We start from the raw sequence: 23,396 nt of genomic DNA on the forward strand, positions 1-23,396 counted from the left end.
CTTACCAACAATCTCCCTAGGAATTGACATGAATCGGAAGTGGACTTGCGGTCAACCTTGTCTCTGTCCCAATCCGAATACGAGTATCCCATTAACTCAAAAGATGATCCTTCGGGATACCAAAGGCCCAAGTTTGGGGTATAAACCAAATATCGAAGGATTCTTTTCACTACCGAATAGTGGCTCTCCTTAGGAGCGGATTGAAATCTTGCACACATACACACACTCAACATAATATCTGGTCTAGATGCACAAAGGTAAAGCAAGGAACCGATCATGGAGCGATATACCTTTTGATCCACTTCTTTACCATTGGGATCAAGATGAAGTTTTCTATTTGTGGGCATGAGTGTCTTCATTGGCTTGACATCTTGCATTTTGAACCTCTTGAGCATGTATTGAATATAAAGAGATTGGTTGATGAAGGTTCCTCCTCTCAATTCCTTCACTTGAAAACCGAGGAAGAACTTCAACTCTCCCATCATGCTCATAGCAAATTCCTTAGTCATAAGATTCTCAAACTCAACGTTAATAGCATGGTTAGTGGACCCAAAGATAATATCATCAACATATATTTGGCAAACAAACAACTCTCCTTTTTACCCTCTTTGTGAAGAGAGTGGAATCTATTACCCCAATCTGGAACCCCTTCTCGCTTAAGAACGCTGTAAGGTGATCATACCAAGCACGAGGTGCTTGTTTGAGTCCATAGAGCGCCTTATGGAGTTCATAAATGTGAGAGGGGTGATCGGCGTCTTCAAACCCGGGAGGTTGCTTGACATACACCAACTCCTTAAGAAGACCATTAAGAAATGCACTCTTCACATCCATTTGATATAATTTAAAATCATGATGAGAGGCATAAGCAAGCAAGACGCGAATGGATTCGAGACGGGTAACGGGGGCAAAAGTTTCACCAAAGTCCAAACCTTCAACTTGGGTGAAACCTTGTGCCACTAACCTTGCCTTGTTCCTTATTACTTGTCCATGTTCATCTTGTTTGTTCTTGAAGATCCACTTTGTTCCCATGACATTATGATGCTCTTTGGGTCTTTCCACAAGGGTCCATACTTTGTTGCGGGTGAAGTTGTTGAGTTCTTCATGCATGGCATCTATCCAATTCGGATCGTCAAGTGCATCTTCCAACTTAAGGGGCTCAACACAAGAGACAAACGAGTGATGCTCACAAAAGTTTGCCAAACGTCTACAAGTAGTTACCCCCTTTTTGATGCTTCCATAGATGTTCTCGGTGAGATGTTGAAGATGCTTTAGCTTGGCGGACACTTTTTGCTCTTTGATTGCAAGCTCTTCTTCACTTGGTTTAGAACTTGATGAAGAAGATTTTCCTTGAGATTGTTTTAGCCTCGGAGACACCCTTCTCTTCACAACCACAATTTCTTTCTCATTGTGAAGTGATGATGATGAAGACACTTGCAGTTGGGGTTGATCTTGATCTTGATCGCGAACTTGAGCTTGATCTTGAGCCTCGATAATTGGTTCTTCACCATTTGAATAAGCTTGCCCTTGTTCTTGCTCGGGAATATGAGGGACTTGATCTTGTTCTTGGATAGGTTCATGATACCCCGTAGCGTCTTGTAGAAGAGGTGCCGGTGATGACTTCCCTTGTGGAGACTCCACAAGAGGGGCTCTTACTCCTTCTTCTTCTACTTGGACTTGGGGTGTTTCTTTTGGTATAATTTGGCCTATCCCCATCGTCCTTCTAACTTGTGAAGGAGCCTCATCACCTACAACACTAGGAACAATTTTCTCGACACGGGAGCCATTATCTTCATCAAACTTCACATTTACCGTTTCTTCAATGCATCCGGTGGATTTATTGAGAACTCGGTAAGCATGAGAGTTTGATGCATATCCAGCAAATATGCCCTCATAAGTTCTAGGCTCAAACTTAGCTAACCGGGATTTCTTGTTTAGAATGAAACACTTACAACCGAATTCCCGAAAGCTTGTATGGAGTCTTGTTCTTGAGCTTGCAAAGATAAAGCTGGTTTGAAGCATGACACGCGGTGTTGATGGCTTCGGCCCAAAGCTTGTATGGAGTCTTGTACTCGTAAAGCATGGTCCTAGCCATCTCAATAAAAGTCCAATTCTTCCTCTCCGCAACACCATTTTGTTGGGGAGTATATGGCGCGACATATTGATGCTTTATCCCCTCTTCACTCAAGAATTCATCCATCGTGTAGTTCTTGAACTCGCTGCCATTGTCACTTCGAATTGCCTTGATCTCACAATTATGTTGACGTTGAGCTTCTTTGGCAAAGTTGATGAAGGTTTCTTGAGTTTCATCTTTGGTCTTGATAAAGAACACCCAAGTATATCTTGTGAAGTCAACAACAATGATAAGGCAATACCTCCTCCCTCCCAAACTATCATAAGTTGGAGGCCCAAAAAGATCCAAATGAATAAGCTCAAGGGGCCTCAAGGTGGTGATGATAGTCTTCATTTTATGAGTTTTTTCATGAAGCTTTCCGGCAATGCAAGCACTACAAGGACGATCTTTGGCAAAAGACACATTGGTTAGTCCAAGGATGTGCTCCCCCTTTAAGAGAGCTTGTAAATTTCTCATGCCAACGTGGGCTAGCCGTCGGTGCCATAGCCACCCCACGTCGGCCTTGGCCATTAGGCATGTTGCAAGATGAGTTTTCTCTTTTGAGAAATCAACCACGTAAAGGTTGTCTTCAACATGCCCAACAAATACCACTTTGAGATTGCTTCTCTTAAAAACGGTCACATGGAATTCGCCAAAATGCAAATCATAACTGGCACGTGCCAATTGAATAGTTGAAAGTAAATTGTAGTGAAGGGATTGGACAAGCATGACATTTGAAAGTGAGAAATCATTTGAGGTTACCACCTTGCCCAAACCCAATACCTTGCCCTTGCTATTGTCACCAAAAGAGATGTTCGAAGAGGCCTTGAGTGAATCAACGAACTCCACAAGCATCTCCCTTTCTCCGCTCATATGATTGGTGCATCCACTATCTATCACCCATTGTTTTCCACCGGAGATATAGTCATACAAGAATCAAGCTTTGGTTATAGGTACCCATTTTGCAATGGGTCCTGGAGATTTAGCAACAAGGGTCTTGGGAACCCAGATAGTCCAAGAATAATCATCATTGTTAGTGCCAACAAATTTTGCAAATGTATAGCCATCATCTCCTCTCATGAGGACATAAGATGGATTGTTCTTGCCGACAAAATTCTTGGTAATGGCCTTGTCCCTAGTGACCTTGCCACTCCCAACAACCCCTTTTCCTTCTCCTTCTCCTTGTGCCCTTCTTGCACAAACACTACCTTTTTGGGAGGGGAAGGAGTTGGACCGATCTTCTTCTTGTTGTTCTTCTTCTTGTTCTTACCATTCTTGGATGGTGGATCAAACCCAATTCCCTCCTTGGCAACACACTCCTTTTGGTTACTCAAGAGGTCATTCAGGTTTTTCTCCCCTTGGATGCATGATACATGCTCTTTCTCAAATTGGGCCTTCAACTTCTTATTCCCCTCTTGGAGAGAGGTGCAATCATGAACAAAGTTAGCTGTACAAGAATCATCATTTAAATCCATATGAGGTACGGAAGTGAGAGCCTTAATGGTTGTATCTTTAAGTTGAGCATAAGACTCAGTGAGGGCAATGAGGTCACCTTTGACAACCTTGGAACTAGTCACAAGGAACTCATGTTCCTCAACAAGTCTCGTGTGATCAACTAGAAGCTTTTCAACTCTAATATTACGAGCATCTTTGTTTTCAAGAGCAACTTGCAAAGCATCGTTGGTTTTAACAAAGTCAATTTGATGAGCCGACAAGGCTTCCTCAAGTGATGCTCTCATGAAACTCTCTTCATTTAGTTCGTGCTCGAGGAGATTTACTCTCTCTTTTTCCTCTATGAGGAGGTTTTCAACGTTCTCAATGAAGCCATCGCGTTCGGCGAGTGACTTAAGGAGATCGCCAAAACGAGTACGAGCTTCACCATGAAGAGTTTTCATGAAAGCCATTAAGGATTCCTCATCATTATCCACGCCCTCGTCACACTCATCCTCCGCTATCTCACATGAGACATTGGGAGTGTAGATGGCAGGTTTATTTGATTTGGACTTCATTTTTACCTCTTTGGCCATAAGGCATCGATGAGTGAAAGGCTTGTCCTCGTTTGGAGAGCCGAAGAGGCTGGTGGTGGAGGAGGTAGTGGCATGCATGGCAATGACGGCCGTGCCCACTTGATCATCATCACCGCCATCTTCATCTCCGGACATGTATTATTCATGAACAAAAGCCTTTTCGTCCTTCCTCTTTGCAAACTTGGTGAACTTCTTCTTCTTGAGCACAAGCTTCTCGGATTTGTCTTCACGTCTCTCATACGAACAATCATGTACAAAGTGTCTTGGGCTATCACAATTGTAGCATTTACTTTGTCCAAACGATCTTCCTTGAAGATTCTTCCCTTTGTTTGCCATGGTCCCGGAGTACTTTTTGGCTAAAAGGGCCAAGTCTTCCGCAAAGTCATTTGCTGGGAATGAGGTGTCAACATCTTCCTCACATATCTCTTCACTCACTTCTTCATCCCTTGAGGGTTGGCTTATCACTTTCTTGGCCTTGAAGGCAAGATTGGAGTTCTTGGTTGCTTGAGCAATTGCAAAGGTCTTCTTGTACTTGGCCTCCAAAAGAACATGAGTGGAGAAAGTGGACACAACTTGAGCCGCGGTCAACTTGTGATAATCCAGACGTTGATGTATCATCATGACCATGGCATGTTCCATGAGGACCATAGCATCTATGAACTTGTCCTTGATGAAGTCATCATTTGCACAAGTGCACCCAAAGGTTCTCAAGTTGAGCACAAGGGACTTTAACCTTCGGTAAACCTCTTCCACGGACTGTCGGCGCAACAAACCCTGGGTATGTTGCCCTGATTGTGTACAGGCACGGGATCAAGATTGGAGCACCAACCCAAGTCAGAGTACAAGGAACCAAGCGATTTGAAGGACCAACATGCAGATCAGAGGGGCTAGGATCAAGCCAGAGAAGCGAGATATCATCAAGAGAAGGGCCTCCTTTGCCGGGCAGGCGAGCCCGGCAAGGGGCGAGGCCACCCCCAGAGGCAGACAACCAAGACGTCCCAGCAGGCCTGCCGGAACTCACGGAGGCAAAACCACCTCACCAACGACTCCACCACGACCCACGCCGTCGATCAGTGCGGTGTGAAGCCGCAGAGTGACTAAGTGGCAGCCATTCGCCACATGGCGGCCTCTCCCTATAGGAAAAACCCAAAGATGACACCCGTCCCGCGACGTGTCAAGCAAGCAAGCGTGAAGCTAGCGAGATAGCCCGGCAAGCCTTGCCGGGCAACCAACGATGTGACGTTGAGCGGTGCATTTAATGCGCCCTGTCAGCCAGCAGAGTTAGGTATGATAGCACTGTTGCTATCTTATCAGTGTGTAATGACTACTTTGCCATCATGGTAACCCCTTGATCTATAAAAGGAGGCCCGTGGCAACCGTAGAAAGGGTTAGAAGGTTGGATAACTCACACCCCCGTACGTGTGTAGCCACTGTCGCCATGAGGCAACCCTTCCTGGGCAAGTGTACTATGCTCCACCACCACCTTTCCACCATCAATCCACCAAAGCAGGAGTAGGGTTTTACACCTCACGGCGGCCCGAAGCTGGGTAAAATTGCCTGCGTGTTCTCTGCCGTGCTGCCGCACGCTCGTCTGCTCTTTGTGCAACGCGACTTCCCCCTGCTGAACCAGCAAGGAGCCTCCTGGTACCATAGGTGGCCGTGGTTTCCCGCGACATCTTTGGTGCGCCAGGTAGGGGGATCGCTTGCGCGAACCTGAAGACGTGTGCAGTGCGTCATCTTCATCACTGTCTTCACCTTCGACGATGCCATCGACCATGGCGCCCAAGAAGAAACTCGGTCCTTCAGCTCACCCATCCACCTCGAAGGCTCCACCTCCTACGGCCTCTAACGCGGCGGGGGGTGCGGAGGCACACGAGGACGCGGATGCTGTTGGGGATGTGGTGAGAGCAGGTGGCGTCGTCACCACTTCCCCCGCGGCCGACGCAGAAGCAGGAGGCACCGGAGGAGAGAAGCATCAGCAACACCCCGATGGGCATAGCGACAGCAACGGCGCTCGGACTGGGGCGGATTGCCGCCCTCCGGCCGCTCCCACCACGGGTGCGGCCACAGCGCGTGCACCTCCCCCGGGACGGGTCAACCAAGCCGTTGTGCCCGACAGAGCCACTGGCCCTCGAGCGGCTTCGCTGCACCACATCCAGGTGGTCACCCCGCAGCAGCGGGGGCGCAACGCTGCCGCCGCTGGCACCGTCAGGAGCCGAGCGACGGTGTGATCGACTTCATCACCCATGCCAAGTACAACCTCGGAGGCCATGGCGCGGGCTCAGCTGCTGCTGAGGTTTCCGCCAGCGGCTGAGCAGATGGACGAATGGCGTGCCACCATCCAAAGTCTGCTCAGTTTCGCCAAAGCTGGAGGCTCACGACGAGCTGACCCGCCACGGCCTCCCCAAGCGACAACAACGTCTCGTGCTGCTGACCACACGGAGAGAGCCGTCCCCACGGTGCATGTTAACACACAAGTATAGGGGATCACAACCGTTTTCGAGGGTAGAGTATTCAACCCAAATTTATAGATTCGACACAAGGGGAGCCAAAGAATATTTTTAAGTATTAGCAGCTGAGTTTTCAATTCAACCACACCTAGAGATTAATTATCTGTAGCAAAGTGATCAGTAGCAAAGTAGTATGATAGTTTTGATCGTAGTGACATCAGCAATAGTAATGGTAACAGTGATAGCAGTGATTTTGTAGCAAGTGCAACGGTAACGATAGCAGTTGTAACTTAGCAGAAACAATATAGGATAAATTCGTAGGCACTGGATCGGTAATTTGTTGGATGATATTCATCATGTGACAGTCATAACCTAGGGCGATACGGCACTAGCTCCAGTTCATAAATATAATGTAGTCATCTATTCCGTAAATAGTCATACGTGCTTATGGAAAGAGCTTGCATGACATCTTTTGTCCAACCCTCCCGTGGCAGCGGGGTCCTATTGGAAACTAAGGTATATTAAGGCCTCCTTTTAACAGAGAACCGGAACAAAGCATTAACACACGGTGAATACATGAACTCCTCAAACTACGGTCATCACCGGGAGTGGTCCCGACTATTGTGACTCCGGGGTTGCCAGATCATAACACGTAGTAGGTGACTATAACTTGCAAGATCGGATCTCAAACATGGATATAATGGTGATAACATAAATGATTTAGATCTGAAATCATGGCACCCGGGCCCAAAGTGACAAGCATTAAGCATGGCAAAGTCATAGCAACATCAATCTCAGAACATAGTGGATACTGGGGATCAAGCCCTAACAAAACTAACTCGATTACATGATGAATCTCATCCAACTCCTCACCGACCAGCGAGCCTACGAAGGAATTACTCACTCCCAGTGGGGAGCATCATGGAATTGGCGATGGAGAAGGGTTGGTGATGACGAAGAACGAAGATCCCCCTCTCCGAAGCCCCAAACGGACTCCGGATCTGGCCTCCCGATGAAGAACAGGAGGTGACGGCGGCTCTGTCTCGTGGAACGTGATAATTCTTTCTCCCTCATTTTTTTTAGAAAAATAGGATTTTATAGCGTCGGTTTCAGGGTCTGCGGGGCCACCAGGTGGGGACAACCCACCTGGGCGCGCCTGGGAGGGCTGGCACACCCTGGTGGGTTGTGCCCACCCAGGTGCCCCCCTCCGGTGGCTCTTGGCTCCAGAAATTCTCTTTTATTGTATAAAAAATCCTCGCAAAGTTTCGTTCCATTCCGAGAACTTTTATTTCTGCACAAAAACAACACCATGGTAGTTCTGCTGAAAACAACGTCAGTCCGGGGTTATTTTCATTCAAATCATGCAAATTAGAGTCCAAAACAAGAGGAAAAGCGTTAGGAAAAGTAGATACATTGGAGACGTATCAACTCCCCCAAGCTTAAACCTTTGCTTGTCCTCAAGCAATTCAATTGATAAACTGAAAGTGAAAAAGAAAAACTTTTACGAACTCTTTTGCTCTTGTTTGCATATATAAGCTTAAACAGCACCCAGGTTTTCAGCCAACGTTATAACTAACCATGTCAACAATAACTCTTAAAAATTATATTAACTCATATCAATGACATAATCAGCTAGCGAGCAATAATAAGATATCTCGAACGGCAACACGTTATCAAAACAACCATGATATAATATGACAATAGTGTTATCTCGCTAGCCCTTTGTGAGACCGCGAAACATAAATGCAGAGCACCTCCAAAGTTCAAGCAGCGACTAAACATTGTAATTCATGGTAGAAAAGATCCAGTAATTTGCTACACACAATGAATCAGCATGACAAGAGTGCTCTCAGGTTCTGGCGCTTATTTTAGAAGGTGATGACACAACATAAAAGTAAATAGATAGTCCCTTCGCAGAGGGAAGCAGTGATTTGCAGAGGTGCCAGAGCTCAAGTTTTTAAAACAGAGGTAAATGATATTTTGAGACATGCATCCTTCTCATTTACTTCACGACCATCAGTTATCAATATCTTCCATGCTAAACACGCTAGTGGCGGTTCCCAAGCGATAAAATAAAGGTTATGACTCCATTGGGAGTTTTTGTTTGATTATTTGTAAGCTCTTTTCTTTTTGCAGTTTGGGACTGGGCATCGCTATTACCGCCCTTTTCTCGTGCAATGGTGAGTGAATAAACACTCAACCTGAGAATAACCCACTTAGCATGGAAGATACCGGCCACCTCTTGTCGTTGCATGAATGATCCAGGCACACAAAAAGGATATTTATTTGAAGTTTTTGGAGATGGCACATGCAAATTTACTTAGGACGGCAAGGTAATACCACATATAGGTAGGTATGGTGGACTGATCTGGAATAACTTGGGTTCAAGGTTTTTGATGTACAAGCAGAATTCCCACTTAGTACAGGCGAAGGCTAGCAAATAGGTTGAGACGCGGCCAGCTAGAGAGCAACAACGGTCATGAACATGCATTATGCGTTAGTAACATTGGACACTAGCATGAGTAGGATATGAACACCATGAACATAAATATCATAGAGGCTATGTTGGTTTTGATTCAACTACATGCATGAACATGTGCCAAGTCAAGCCACTCGAACATTGAGGATACCATATCATCATAGTACATCACAATCATTTTAATGCAATGTTGATATCCAAGATAAATCATTATCCACTCCTAGCTACTTATGCATGGCATGAGAAACTATAATCTCTAATTGTCATTGCAAACATGTTTAATCATAATGGGATGAATCATGGATACTAGGTTAAACATATTTACAAAAACAGAACAAGTCGAGTTCATACCAGTTTCTCTCTGCCACGACTAGTTCATCGAATATTGTCATTATTGCCTTTCACTTGCACGACCGAACGATGTGAAAATAATAATAGTGCAAGAGTGCCGTGGAGTAAGCTGGAATCTGCAAACATTTTATTCAACAGGAGAAGACAAGGTAAAATGGGCTCTTTATTAGATCAACAATTATGCATATGAGAGCCACTCAACATTTTCATCGTGGTCTTCTCCTCAGTATGACTCAAATAAAAAGAAAAGAAATTCAGAGAAACACACTGAAATATTTTTGGAGTTTTTGGTTTTGTTGAACAGTCAAATAAAAGGGAGAAGCAAAAACGAGAAAAACTATTTACACGGGAAAACTCCCAACAAGTAAAAGAAGAACAAAGAAATCTTTTTGGGTTTTCTTTTAGTGCTACAGCTAAATACTCTAGAAAGAAATAAAAAATAAGTAGATATTTTTTTATTTTCTCAAAGTTTTTCAAACACACAAAAAGAAGGCGAGAAAATAAATTTAACATGGATAATACAATGAAAAAGTGTGAACACCGACAGCTGAAATGTGTGAACATGAATGTAAAGTCGGTGAGAAACACGTACTCCCCCAAGCTTAGGCTTTTGGCCTAACTTAGTAAGAGGTCAGTAGCCTGGATAATAGTCAGCGTGGTAGCTCACGAACGCTCTCGATGCGGAAGCTTTGGCCTGCCGTGATGCCTCAACCGCCGCGTTGTGGGCCCCGGCCTCGCTCTCAAGAACAAAATACCTTCCCTTGCTGTGATAATCAAAGAGAGAAGGCGCAGGAAAATATGTGTACACCACAGATGGTTGGTTAAACAATAATTTATAGGTGAAATTATGAATATCTCCTTTAAGGATCTTATGATTTTTCATAGCATCAAAATCTAAATGCTGTGTGGGTAGGATATGGTCAAAGGGCAAAGGTGAAACACCCAGCTCTCTTGCTAAACGCGTGGCATAAATTCAACCATAGAAATAGCCACTACTAGCGTTGTGCTGCAATCTGCGTGCAACAATTGCTCCAAGATTATAACTCCTATCACCGGTTAGAGCAGTGCGTATGAGGCTCAAGTATGGAGCACACAGTGTACTACAATCTTGTTTGCCTGCAATCATTTCCCATTAAATAAAGCAAAGTACTGAATTACGGGAAAAATGAATGCTCTTTATTCTACCTTGCGTCACTCCCCTCGTCTCACCGTAGGAAAGACTAGTAAAAATGATTGGTACTCAGCCCTTGGTGGTTCGTCAAGCGAACCCCAGAATGGGATTTTGCAGTGGTGAGCAAATCTATCTAGTGATATGGTAGATGAATTTTCATAAAGCTTAAATGACACCCTAGACTCACGGGGATGGAATTTAAATCCTTTGTCAAATGATTCAGTGAGAGTGTGGTGTTGATTGCACTTATCTGGAATGTAGGGACCGAGACCGGCATTGTGAACATATTACTCAAATTCCTCCTTAATGCCCACACGCACCATATAATCATCACATGGACATAATCATGTTTTGGTGGCGGCATCTCGAATAGAACTTTCACTCGGTTCAACATAAGACTGACGAGCGGAGTTGTCACTAGAGGATGCCCCCGAGGATCTCCTCCTCGAAGAACTCCTTCCAAATAGGTTCATCATATTCGCGTACAATTTTCTAAAAAAAATTGGGTGACAAAAGTTTGTCAACACAACTTTATTAGATTGATAGCAACTACTCATAGGGATACATAGAGGCCAAAGCAAGCATTCAAACTACTTAGAACTCTAAGAATTCAACATGCAAGCTCATCTACAGCTGCACCAAGAGTAGCTAATTATTCAAAATTTAAACCACTAAAACAGAAACTAATTGGACAAACGGAGGAGTCACATACCAAGCAACAATCCCCCGAAACAGTTTCGGAAATGGAGCTTCTAGCAAAGAGATCGAAATCCGCGGGTTTGAGAGCAAGAACACGAGAGAGAGAGAGAGCAATGGAGAATTTTTTCTGGAGGTAGGTGATGATGTGGTGTGAAGGGATAAGTGACGGGGCCCACGTGGGGACCACAACCCACCAGGGCGCGCCTGGGGGTCCTGGCGCGCCCAGGTGGGTTGTCCCCACCTAGTGCACCTCCCTGTGATATTATTTGCACCAGAAATTCTTAAATATTCAGAAAAAAATCGTATTAAATTTTCAGAGCATTCTGAGAACTTTTATTTTTGTGTCATTTTTTATTGCACGGGAAATTTAGAAAACAGACATACCATGGCATTTTATTTTATTTAACTAATAAAAACAGAAAACAAAAGGTAGGGACAGAAAGTAGTGCTTACTAAATTCATCAACTTCATACCTCTCAAAATGATCCATTAATAAGGTTGATAAAGTCTTATTAACAACCACTTTTGATTAGCATGAAACTGAAGAACTTTCGTAAATCACTAAGTTACCTCAACGGGGATGTGAATGTCCCCAACAATAAGCATTTCATATTTCTTTTTAACAGTAGGTAGAGGTAGATGAAAACTTCCAATAGTGATTGTCGGAGATTTTTCAATAACATTAATACCATTCACTTGGAATTGTTTCTTCGGAAAGTGCACCGTATGCTCATTACCATTGATATGAAAAGTGACCTTGCTTTTATTGCAATCAATAACAGCCACTGCAGTATTCAAGAAGGGTCTACCAAGGATAATCGACATGTTGTCATCCTCGGGCATCTCAAGTATAACAAAGTCAGTCAAAACAATAACGTTAGCAACAACAACGGGCACAGCCTCACAGATACCGATAGGTATGGCAGTTAATTTGTCGGCCATTTGCAAAGATATTTCAGTAGGTGTGAGTTTATTCAAATCAAGTCTTTTATATAAAGAGAAATGCATAACACTAACACCAGCTCCTAAGTCACATAAAGCAGTTTTAACATAATTCTTTTTGATGGAGCAAGGTATAGTTGGTATTCCTAGGTCTCCAAGTTTTTTAGGTACTCCATCCTTAAAAGTATAATTAGCAAGCATGGTGGAGATTTCAGCTTTCGATATTTTTCTCTTATTAGTGATAATGTGTTTCATGTACTTTGCATAAGGAAGCATTTTCAAGATATCAGTCAAGCGAGTACGCAAAAAGACTGGCCTCAACATTTCAGCAAAGCGTTCAAATTCTTCATCATCTTTCCTTTTAATTGACTTGGGTGGAAAAGGCATAGGTTTTTGAACCCACGCTTCTCTTTTTTTACCATGTTTTCTAGCAACAAAGTCTCTTTTATCATATCATGTATTTTTGGGTTGTGGGTTATCAAGATCAACAGCTGGTTCTATTTCAACATCATTATCTGGTTCTTTTTCATTGTTTGGTTGAGTATCTTCATGAACATCAGCATTTTCTTTTTCATTATCACTAGGTGAATGTTCATTACCAGATTGAGTTTCAGCATCAGAAATAGAAACATCATTACCATTATCAGGAGGTTTTTCTACTTCAGGTTCACTAGTAGCTTGCAAAGTCCTATCATTTTTCTTTTTCTTCTTCTTTTTAGAAGGACTAGGTGCAGTGGTGTTGTTTCTTTGTGAATCCTGTTCAATTCTTTTTGGGTATCCCTCAGGATAAAGTGGTTCCTGAGTCCATTTTCCTCCTCTAGTTGCAACTCTAACAACAAAGTCATGTATCTTGTTATTCATTTCATCTAGCAATTCTCTTTGAGATTTAGCAACTTGTTCTAACTGAGTTTGTACCATAGAAGCATGCTTTCCTACACCTCTAACATCATCTGAGATTCTAAATAACAAGTCACTCAAGCGAGCAATCATATCAGAGTTGTATTTCAATTGTTTCATAACATTTGCATTGAAGTGATCTTGCTTTCTAATATAATTTTCAAACTCATAGAGGCATTGGCTAGGGTGCATATTGTGAGGATTATCATTGTCATTGAATTTCATTAGAGAATTTACCTCTACCACCTTAGGCAGTGGTGGTGTATCAAGCCCATGTATTTCTACAATAGGAGGTAAAATTTTGACATCCTCAACTTTAATACCTTTTTCCTTCATAGATTTCTTTGCCTCTTGCATATCTTCAGGACTGAGATATAATATACCCCTCTTCTTCGGAGTGCGTTTAGGCGGTGGTTCGGGAAGAGTCCAATCATCATAGTTTCTCAATATGTTATTCAATAATTATTCAGCTTGGCCAATAGTTTGTTCCCTGAAAACACAACCAGTACAACTATCTAGGAAGTCCCTAGAAGCATCGTTTAGTCCATTATAGAAGATATCAAGTATTTCATTATTCTTAAGAGGATGATCAGGCAAAGCATTAAGCAATTGGAGAAGCCTTCCCCAAGCTTGTGGGAGACTCTCGTCCTCAATTTGCACAAAGTTAAATATCTCCTGCAAGGCAGCTTGCTTCTTATGAGGAGGAAAATATTTTTCAGAGAAGTAATAAATCATATCCTAGGGACTACGCACACACCCAGGAGCAAGAGTATTGTACCAAGCTTTAGCATCACCCTTTAATGAGAACGGGAATAATTTGAGGATATAGTACTAGCGAGTTTTCTCATCATGAGTAAAAAGGGCGGCTATGTCATTCAACTTAGTGAGATGTGCCACAACAGTTTCGGTTTCATAACCATTGAAAGGATCAGATTCAACCAAAGTAATTAACTCTGGGTCGATAGAGAATTCATAATCCTTATCATCAATAAATATAGGTGAGGTAGCAAACCTAGGATCATATTGCATTCTAGCATTCAGAGATTTTTCTTTATACTTGCATAATAATTTCATTAGATCATCTCTATCCTTACAAGCAAGAATATCTCTAGTTGTCTCCTCATTCATAACATAACCTTCCGGTACCTTAGGCATTTCATATCTGGGAAGGCTAGTTCTAGCAGGTGTTTCAAGATTTCCAGTTTCAAGCTCATCATCAGATTCAACAACATCATGTTGTCTTACTCTAGCAATTTGTTCATCAAGAAATTCACCTAGTGGCACATCATCATCATGTAAGGTACTAGTATCATCATAAGCATCATCCATAGCAGAAGTAGCATCATCAGTAACTTGCAACATATCAGGATTAATAGCATGTGGTGGTGTTGCAAGTTTACTTATAACAGAAGGTGAATCTAAAGCAGAACTGGATGACAGTTCCTTACCTCCCCTCGTCTTATAGGAAAAAATAGTAGTCTTAGCGTCCTTCATATTCCTCATAGTGATAAATTGATAATAATCCCAAGTGACTCGACAAATATAGATATGCTCCCCGACAACGACGCCAGAAAAAGGTCTTGATAACCCACAAGTATAGGGGATCACAACAGTTTTCGAGGGTAGAGTATTCAACCCAAATTTATAGATTCGACACGAGGGGAGCCAAAGAATATTTGTAAGTATTAGCAGCTGAGTTGTCAATTCAACCACACCTGGAGACTAATTATCTGCAGCAAAGTGATCAGTACCAAAGTAGTATGATAGTTTTAATAGTAGTGACAACAACAATAGTAACGGTAACAGTGATAGAAGTGATTTTGTAGCGAGTGCAACAGTAACAGTATTAGTAACTTAGCGGAAACAATATAGGATAAATTCGTAGGGATTGGATCGGTAATTTGTTGGATAATATTCATCATGTGACAGTCATAACCTAGGGCGATACGGCCCTAGCTCCAGTTCATAAATATAATGTAAGTATTCCGTAAATAGTCATACGTGCTTATGGAAAGAACTTGCATGACATCTTTTGTCCTACCCTCCTGTGGCAGCGGGGTCCTATTGGAATCTAAGGGATATTAAGGCCTCCTTTTAATAGAGAACCAGAACAAAGCATTAACACACGGTGAATAAATGAACTCCTCAAACTACGGTCATCACCGGGAGTGGTCCCGACTATTGTCACTCCAGGGTTGCCGAATCATAACACGTAGTAGGTGACTATAACTTGGAAGATCGGATCTAGAACATGGATATAATGGTGATAACATAAACGATTCAGATCTGAAATCATGGCACCCCGGTACGTCTCCAACGTATCTATAATTTTTGATTGTTCCATGCTATTATATATTCTGTTTTGGATGTTTAATGGGCTTATTTACACACTTTTATATTATTTTTGGGACTAACCTATTAACCCAAGGCCCAGTGCAAATTGCTGTTTTTTTGCCTATTTCAGTGTTTCACAGAAAAGGAATATCAAACGGAGTCCAAACGGAATGAAACCTTCAGGAGAGTTATTTTTGGAACAAACGTGATCCAGAGGACTTGGAGCGGACGTCAAGAAATCACCGAGGAGGCCACGAGGCAGGGGGCGCGCCCTCCACCCTCGTGGGCCCCTCGTGGCTCCACCGACCTACTTCTTCCTCCTATACATACCTACATACCCCCAAACCATCAGAGGCATCCACAAAAACCTAATTCCACCGCCACAACCTTCTGTACCCGTGAGATCCCATCTTGGGTCCTTTTTCGACGCTCTGCCGGAGAGGGCATCGATCATGGAGGGCTTCTACATCAACACCATAGCCTCTCCGATGATGTGTGAGTAGTTTACCGCAGACCTTCGGGTCCATAGTTATTAGCTAGATGGCTTCTTCTCTCTCTTTGGATCTCAATACAAAGTTCTCCTTGATCTTCTTGGAGATCTATTTGATGTAACTCTTTTTCCAGTGTGTTTGTCGAGATCCGATGAATTGTGGGTTTATGATCAAGATTATCTTTGAACAATATTTGAATCTTCTTTGAATTCTTTTATGTATGATTGGTTATCTTTGCAAGTCTCTTTGAATTATCAGTTTGGTTTGGCCTACTAGATTGATCTTTCTTGCAATGGGAGAAGTGCTTAGCTTTGGGTTCAATCATGCGGTGCTCGATCCCAGTGACAGTAGGGGAAACAACACGTATTGTATTGTTGCCATCGAGGATAAAAATATGGGGTTTATATCATACTGCTTGAGTTTATCCCTCTACATCATGCCATCTTACCTAATGCGTTACTCTATTCTTATGAACTTAATACTCTAGATGCATGCTGGATGGCAGTTGATGTGTGGCGTAATAGTAGTAGATGCAGGCAGGAGTCGGTCTACTTGTCACAGACGTGATGCCTATATACATGATGATGCCTAGATATTCTCATAATTATGCACTTTTCTATCAATTTCTCGACAGTAATTTGTTCACCCACCGTAATACTTATGCTATCTTGAGAGAAGCCACTTGTGAAACCTATGGCCCCCGGGTCTATCTTCCATCATATCAATCTCACGTCAACAAGCTATTTCTGTCGCCGTTTATTTTGCTTTCTTTACTTTTAGTCTTTATCATAAAAATACCAAAAATATTATCTTATCATCTCTATCAGATCTCACTTTTGCAAGTGGCCGTGAAGGGATTGACAACCCCTTTATTGCGTTGGTTGCAAGGTTCTTATTTGTTTGTGTAGGTACGAGGGACTTGCATGTGGCCTCCTACTGGATTGATACCTTGGTTCTCAAGAACTGAGGGAAATACTTACGCTACTTTGCTGCATCACCCTTTCCTCTTCAAGGGAAAACCAACGCAGTGCTCAAGAGGTAGCAAGAAGGATTTCTGGCGCCGTTGCTGGGGAGTCTACGCACAAGTCAAGACATACCAAGTACCCATCACAAACTTTTATCCCTCGCATTACATTATTTGCCATTTGCCTCTCGTTTTCCTCTCCCCCAGTTCACCCTTGCCGTTTTCTTCGCCCCTCTTTCGTTTTTCCTTCTGTTTGCTCATGTTACCATGTGCCTTCTATTTGCTTGCATCTTCGCTTGCTAAAAAGCTACTGATATGATCCACTTAAAGTGTTCTATTTGGATCATCTTCGATCCTTATGCGCTCATGCTGAAACCCCAACTATCCTAGTTGATGGGAAATCTTTAGATGAGCATGCTCATTTTGTGCGTCACCGTTTGTCTGAAAAAGGGAAACTCTTATGGGATCAAATAAACAGATTGCTATGTTATGCTTGGAATCTTTGTGAAATTTGTGATTTTACTTGTTGCTCTAAGAACCCTAAAAACACCTTCCCTACCTATGTGAGTTTAATGATAATGAAATCTTATCTTCTTATGCAAAGGGTGTTTATAGTTACTATGATATCGAACAAATTGAAGAATTTGTTGCTTTTAAGGGTGCTTATGAAGTTGCTTCTTTGATTGAAAAGTATGATATTACTCTCTACGAATTTGAAAATTTTGACATACTTAAATATTGCTATGAAAACTATGCTCATAATGTCTATGTCAAGAATTTATTGAAAGAATGATCGTTGCTTTTGAAGAAAATAATGATATGCATGAATCTATAGATAATTATGATTCCGATGATTTGATTGAAATATCCCTTGATGAACATGATGCTTGCTATTCTTGTGGCCATGATGCCAATATTTATGAAGATGAATTTGCTATAGTTCCTTATGTTAAACATGAGATCATTGCTATTGCACCCATACTTGATAGTTCCTTCTATGAAAAGCATGTTTGCAATGATGTTATTATAAATTCTCTTGATGTCAATTGTGCTAATAATATGAAAACCCCTAAGCTTGGGGATGCTAGTTTTGCTTTGTCTACTACTTGTTGCAATGATCATGATTGGGGTGATTCTTCTTATGATCTTGAAAATTTATTTAAGCCCCATGATGAATATGAGATTGATAATAGTGTATGCAATAATATTGAAAGTGGGTTTGGAAGAGTGTCAACTTTGCATACTTGTGTATCGTGTTAAGAATATGTTTTGTGATAGCTATATTGTTGAATTTTCTTATTATCCTACATGTAATTATTATAAGAGAGGAAAATATGGTTGTAGAAATTTTCATGTTACTAAATTACCTCTCGTTATGTTGAGATTGCTATTGTTCCTTTCTTCTTCCTTGCATATGCTAGTTTTTGCTTGCCTTGCAAATTTGTTTGCTTATAATATGCCTATGCATAGGAAGTATGTTAGACTTAGATGTGTTTGTCACGTGTTTTATGATGCTCTCTTTGCGCTTCAATTCTTGTCTTTCATGTGAGCATCATTAAAATTATCAATGCCTAGCTAAAAGGCTTTAAAGAAAAGCGCTTGTTGGGAGACAACCCAATATTTTTACTTTCTGTTATTCAATAAATAATCCATCTAGATTCTGTTTAGATGTGGTTTTGTGTTTTAATTAGTGTTTGTGCCAAGTAGAACCTTTGGGAAGACTTGGGGAAAGTCTTTGCGATCTTGCTGTCAAAAACAGAAACTTTAGCACTCACGAGATTAGATTCAATTTTTTACTGGAGAGTGATATTTAGTTGATTATTTTTGCAGATGATTAAAAGATAAATTCCTCATGTCCAGCAATTTATTTTAGAATTTTTGGAGTTCCATAAGTTTGCGTTAGTTACAGATTACTACAGACTGCTCTGTTTTTGACAGATTCTGTTTTTCGTGTGTTGTTTGCTTATTTTGATGAATCTATGGCTAGTAATGGAGTTTATGAACCATAGAAAAGTTGGAATACAGTAGGTTTAACACCAATATAAATAAATAATGAGTTCATTACAGTACCTTGAAGTGGTGTTTTTTTTTTCGCTAACGGAGCTCACGAGATTTTCTGTTAAGTTTTGTGTTGTGAAGTTTTCAAGTTTTGGGTAAAGATTTGATGGATTATGGAACAAGGAGTGGAAGGAGCCTAAGATTGGGGATGCCCAAGGCACCCAAGGTAAAATCTAAGGGCAACCCAAAAATCCTAAGCTTGGGGTTGCCCCGGAAGTCATCCCCTCTTTTGTCTTTGTCCATCGGTAACTTTACTTGGAGCTATATTTTTATTCACCACATGATATGTGTTTTTCTTGGAGCGTCTTGTATGATTTGAGTCTTTGCTTTTTAGTTCACCACAATCATCCTTGTTGTACACACCTTTTGAGAGAGACACACATTATTCAGAATTTATTAGAATACTCTATGTGCTTCACTTATAACTTTTGAGCTAAACAATTTTGCTCTAGGGCTTCACTTATATCTTTTAGAGCATGGTGGTGGTTATATTTTATAGAAATTATTGATCTCTCATGCTTCACTTATATTATTTTTAGAGTCCTTTAGAACAGCATGGTAGTTTACAAAGTGCATCGAATAGTAAGAGAAGTTTGATACTTGATAGTTGTTTTGAAATATAAAGGTGGTAATATTAGAGGTGTGCTAGTTGAGTAATTGAGAAATTGAGAAATACTTGTGTTGAAGTTTGCAAGTCCCGTAGCATGCACGTATGGTAAACGTTGTGTGACAAATTTGAAGCATGAGGTGTTCTTTGATTGCTTTCCTTATGAGTGGCGGTCGGGGACGAGCGATGGTCTTTTCCTACCAATCTATCCCCCTAGGAGCATGCGCGTAGTGCTTGGTTTTGATGACTTGTAGATTTTTGCAATAAGTATGTGAGTTCTTTTTGACTAATGTTGAGTCCATGGATTATACGCACTCTCACACTTCCATCATTGCTAGCCTCTTCGGTACCGCGCATTGCCCTTTCTCACCTTGAGAGTTGGTGCAAACTTCGCCGGTGCATCCAAACCCTGTGATATGATATGCTCTATCACACATAAACCTCCTTATATCTTCCTCAGAACAGCCACCATACCTACCTATTATGGCATTTCCATAGCCATTCAGAGATATATTGCCATGCAACTTTCCACCGTTCCGTTTATTATGACACGCATCATCATTGTCATATTGCTTTGCATGATCATGTAGCTGACATCGTATTTGTGGCAAAGCCACCTTTATAATTCTTTCATACATGTCATTCTTGATTCATTGCATATCCCGGTACACCACCGGAGGCATTCACATAGAGTCATATTTTGTTCTAAGTATTGAGTTGTAATCTTTGAGTTGTAAGTAAATAAAAGTGTGATGATCATCATTATTAGAGCATTGTCCCAAGTGAGGAAAGGATGATGGAGACTATGATCCCCCACAAGTCGGGATGAGACTCCGGACGAAAAAAAAGAAAGAAAAGAGGACAAAAAAAGAGAGAGAAGAAGGCCCAAATAAAAAAATGAGAGAAAAAGAGAGAAGGGACAATGTTACTATCCTTTTACCACACTTGTGCTTCAAAATAGCACCATGATCTTCATGATAGAGAGTCTCCTATTTTGTCACTTTCATATACTAGTGGGAACTTTACATTATAGAACTTGGCTTGTATATTCCAACAATGGGCTTCCTCAAATGCCCTAGGTCTTCGTGAGCAAGCAAGTTGGATGCACACCCACTTAGTTTATTTTGTTGAGCTTTCATATACTCATAGCTCTAGTGCATCTGTTGCATGGCAATCCCTACTCCTTGCATTGACATAAATTGATAGGCATCTCCATAGCCCGTTGATTAGCCGCGTCAATGTGAGACTTTCTCCTTTTTTGTCTTCTCACACAACCTCAATCATTATATTCTATTCCACCCATAGTGCTATGTCCATGGCTCGCGCTCATATATTGCGTAAAAAATGAAAGAGTTTGAAAAGGCTAAGTATGAAACAATTGCTTGGCTTGTCATCGGGGTTGTGCATGATGAGAGCATTTTGTGTGATGAAAATGAAGCATAGCCAAACTATATGATTTTGTAGGGATAAGCTTTCTTTGGCTATGTTATTTTGATAAGACATAATTGCTTGGTTAGCATGCTTAAAGTATTATTATTTTTATGTCAACATTAAACTTTTATCTTGAATATTTCGGATCTGAACATTCATGCCACAATAAAGAAAATTACATTGAGAAATATGCTAGGTAGCATTCCACATCAAAAATTCTGTTTTTATCATTTACCTACTCGAGGACGAGCAGGAATTAAGCTTGGGGATGCTTGATACGTCTCCAACATATCTATAATTTTTGATTGTTCCATGCTATTATATATATATATATATTCTGTTTTGGATGTTTAATGGGCTTATTTATACACTTATATATTATTTTTGGGACTAACCTATTAACCCAAGGCCCAGTGCAAATTGCTGTTTTTTTGCCTATTTCAGTGTTTCACAGAAAAGGAATATCAAACGGAGTCCAAACGGAATGAAACCTTCGGGAGAGTTATTTTTGGAACAAACGTGATCCAGAGGACTTGGAGCGAACGTCAAGAAATCACCGAGGAGGCCACGAGGCAGGGGCGCGCCTACCCCCCTGGGCGCGCCCTCCACCCTCGTGGGCCCCTCGTGGCTCCACCGACCTACTTCTTCCTCCTATATATACCTACGTACCCTGAAACCATCGAGGAGCATCACGAAAACCTAATTCCACCGCCACAACCTTCTATACCCGTGAGATCCCATCTTGGGGCCTTTTCCGGCGCTCTGCCGGAGGGGGCATCGATCGCGGAGGGCTTTGACATCAACACCATAGCCTCTCCGATGATGTGTGAGTAGTTTACCACAGACCTTCGGATCCATAGTTATTAGCTAGATGGCTTCTTCTCTCTCTTTGGATCTCAATACAAAGTTCTCCTCGATCTTCTTGGAGATCTATTTGATGTAACTCTTTTTGCGGTGTGTTTGTTGAGATCTGATGAACTGTGGGTTTATGATCAAGATTATCTTTGAACAATATTTGAATCTTCTCTGAATTCTTTTATGTATGATTGGTTATCTTTGCAAGTCTCTTTGAATTATCAGTTTGGTTTGGCCTACTAGATTGATCTTTCTTGCAATGGGAGAAGTGCTTAGCTTTGGGTTCAATCATGCGGTGCTCGATCCCAGTGACAATAGGGGAAATGACACGTATTGTATTGTTGCCATCAAGGATAAAAAGATGGGGTTTATATCATACTGCTTGAGTTTATCCCTCTACATCATGTCATCTTACCTAATGCGTTACTCTGTTCTTATGAACTTAATACTCTAGATGCATGCTGGATAGCGGTCGATGTGTGGAGTAATAGTAGTAGATGCAGGCAGGAGTCGGTCTACTTGTCGCGGACGTGCTGCCTATATACATGATCATGCCTAGATATTCTCATAATTATGCACTTTTCTATCAATTGCTCGACAGTAATTTGTTCACCCACCGTAATAGTTATGCTATCTTGAGAGAAGCCACTAGTGAAACCTTTGGCCCCCGGGTCTATCTTCCATCATATTAATCTCCCGTCAACAAGCTATTTGTGTCGCCGTTTATTTTGCTTTCTTTACTTTTAGTCTTTATCATAAAAATACCAAAAATATTATCTTATCATCTCTATCAGATCTCACTTTTGCAAGTGGCTGTGAAGGGATTGACAACCCCTTTATCGCGTTGGTTGCAAGGTTCTTATTTGTTTGTGTAGGTACGAGGGACTTGCGTGTGGCCTCCTACTGGATTGATACCTTGGTTCTCAAAAACCGAGGGAAATACTTACGCTACTTTGCTGCATCACCCTTTCCTCTTCAAGGGAAAACCAACGCAGTGCTCAAGAGGTAGCACACCTGGGCCCAAAGTGACAAGCATTAAGCATGGTAAAGACATAGCAACATCAATCTCAGAACATAGTGGATACTGGGGATCAAGCCCTAACAAAACTAACATGATTACATGATGAATCTCATCCAACTCCTCACAGACCAGCGAGCCTACGAAGGAATTACTCACTCCCGGTGGGGAGCATCATGGAATTGGCGATGGAGAAGGGTTGGTGATGACGAAGAACGAAGACCCCCCTCTCCGGAGCCCCAAACGGACTCCAGATCTAGCCTCCCGATGAAGAAGATGAGGTGACGGTGGCTCCGACTCGTGGAACGCGATAATTCTTTCTCCCTCATTTTTTTCTAGAAAAATAGGATTTTATACCGTCGGTTTCAGGGTCTGCGGGGCCACCAGGTGGGGACAAGCCACCTAGGCGCGCCTGGGAGGGCTAGCGCGCCCTGGTGGGTTGTGCCCACCCAGGTGCCCCCCTCCGGTGGCTCTTGGCTCCAGAAATTGTCTTTTATTGTATAAAAAATCCT

Source organism: Triticum aestivum, chromosome 2D, assembly GCF_018294505.1.
Source record: "Triticum aestivum cultivar Chinese Spring chromosome 2D, IWGSC CS RefSeq v2.1, whole genome shotgun sequence".
In the NCBI taxonomy this organism is placed as follows: domain Eukaryota; kingdom Viridiplantae; phylum Streptophyta; class Magnoliopsida; order Poales; family Poaceae; genus Triticum; species Triticum aestivum.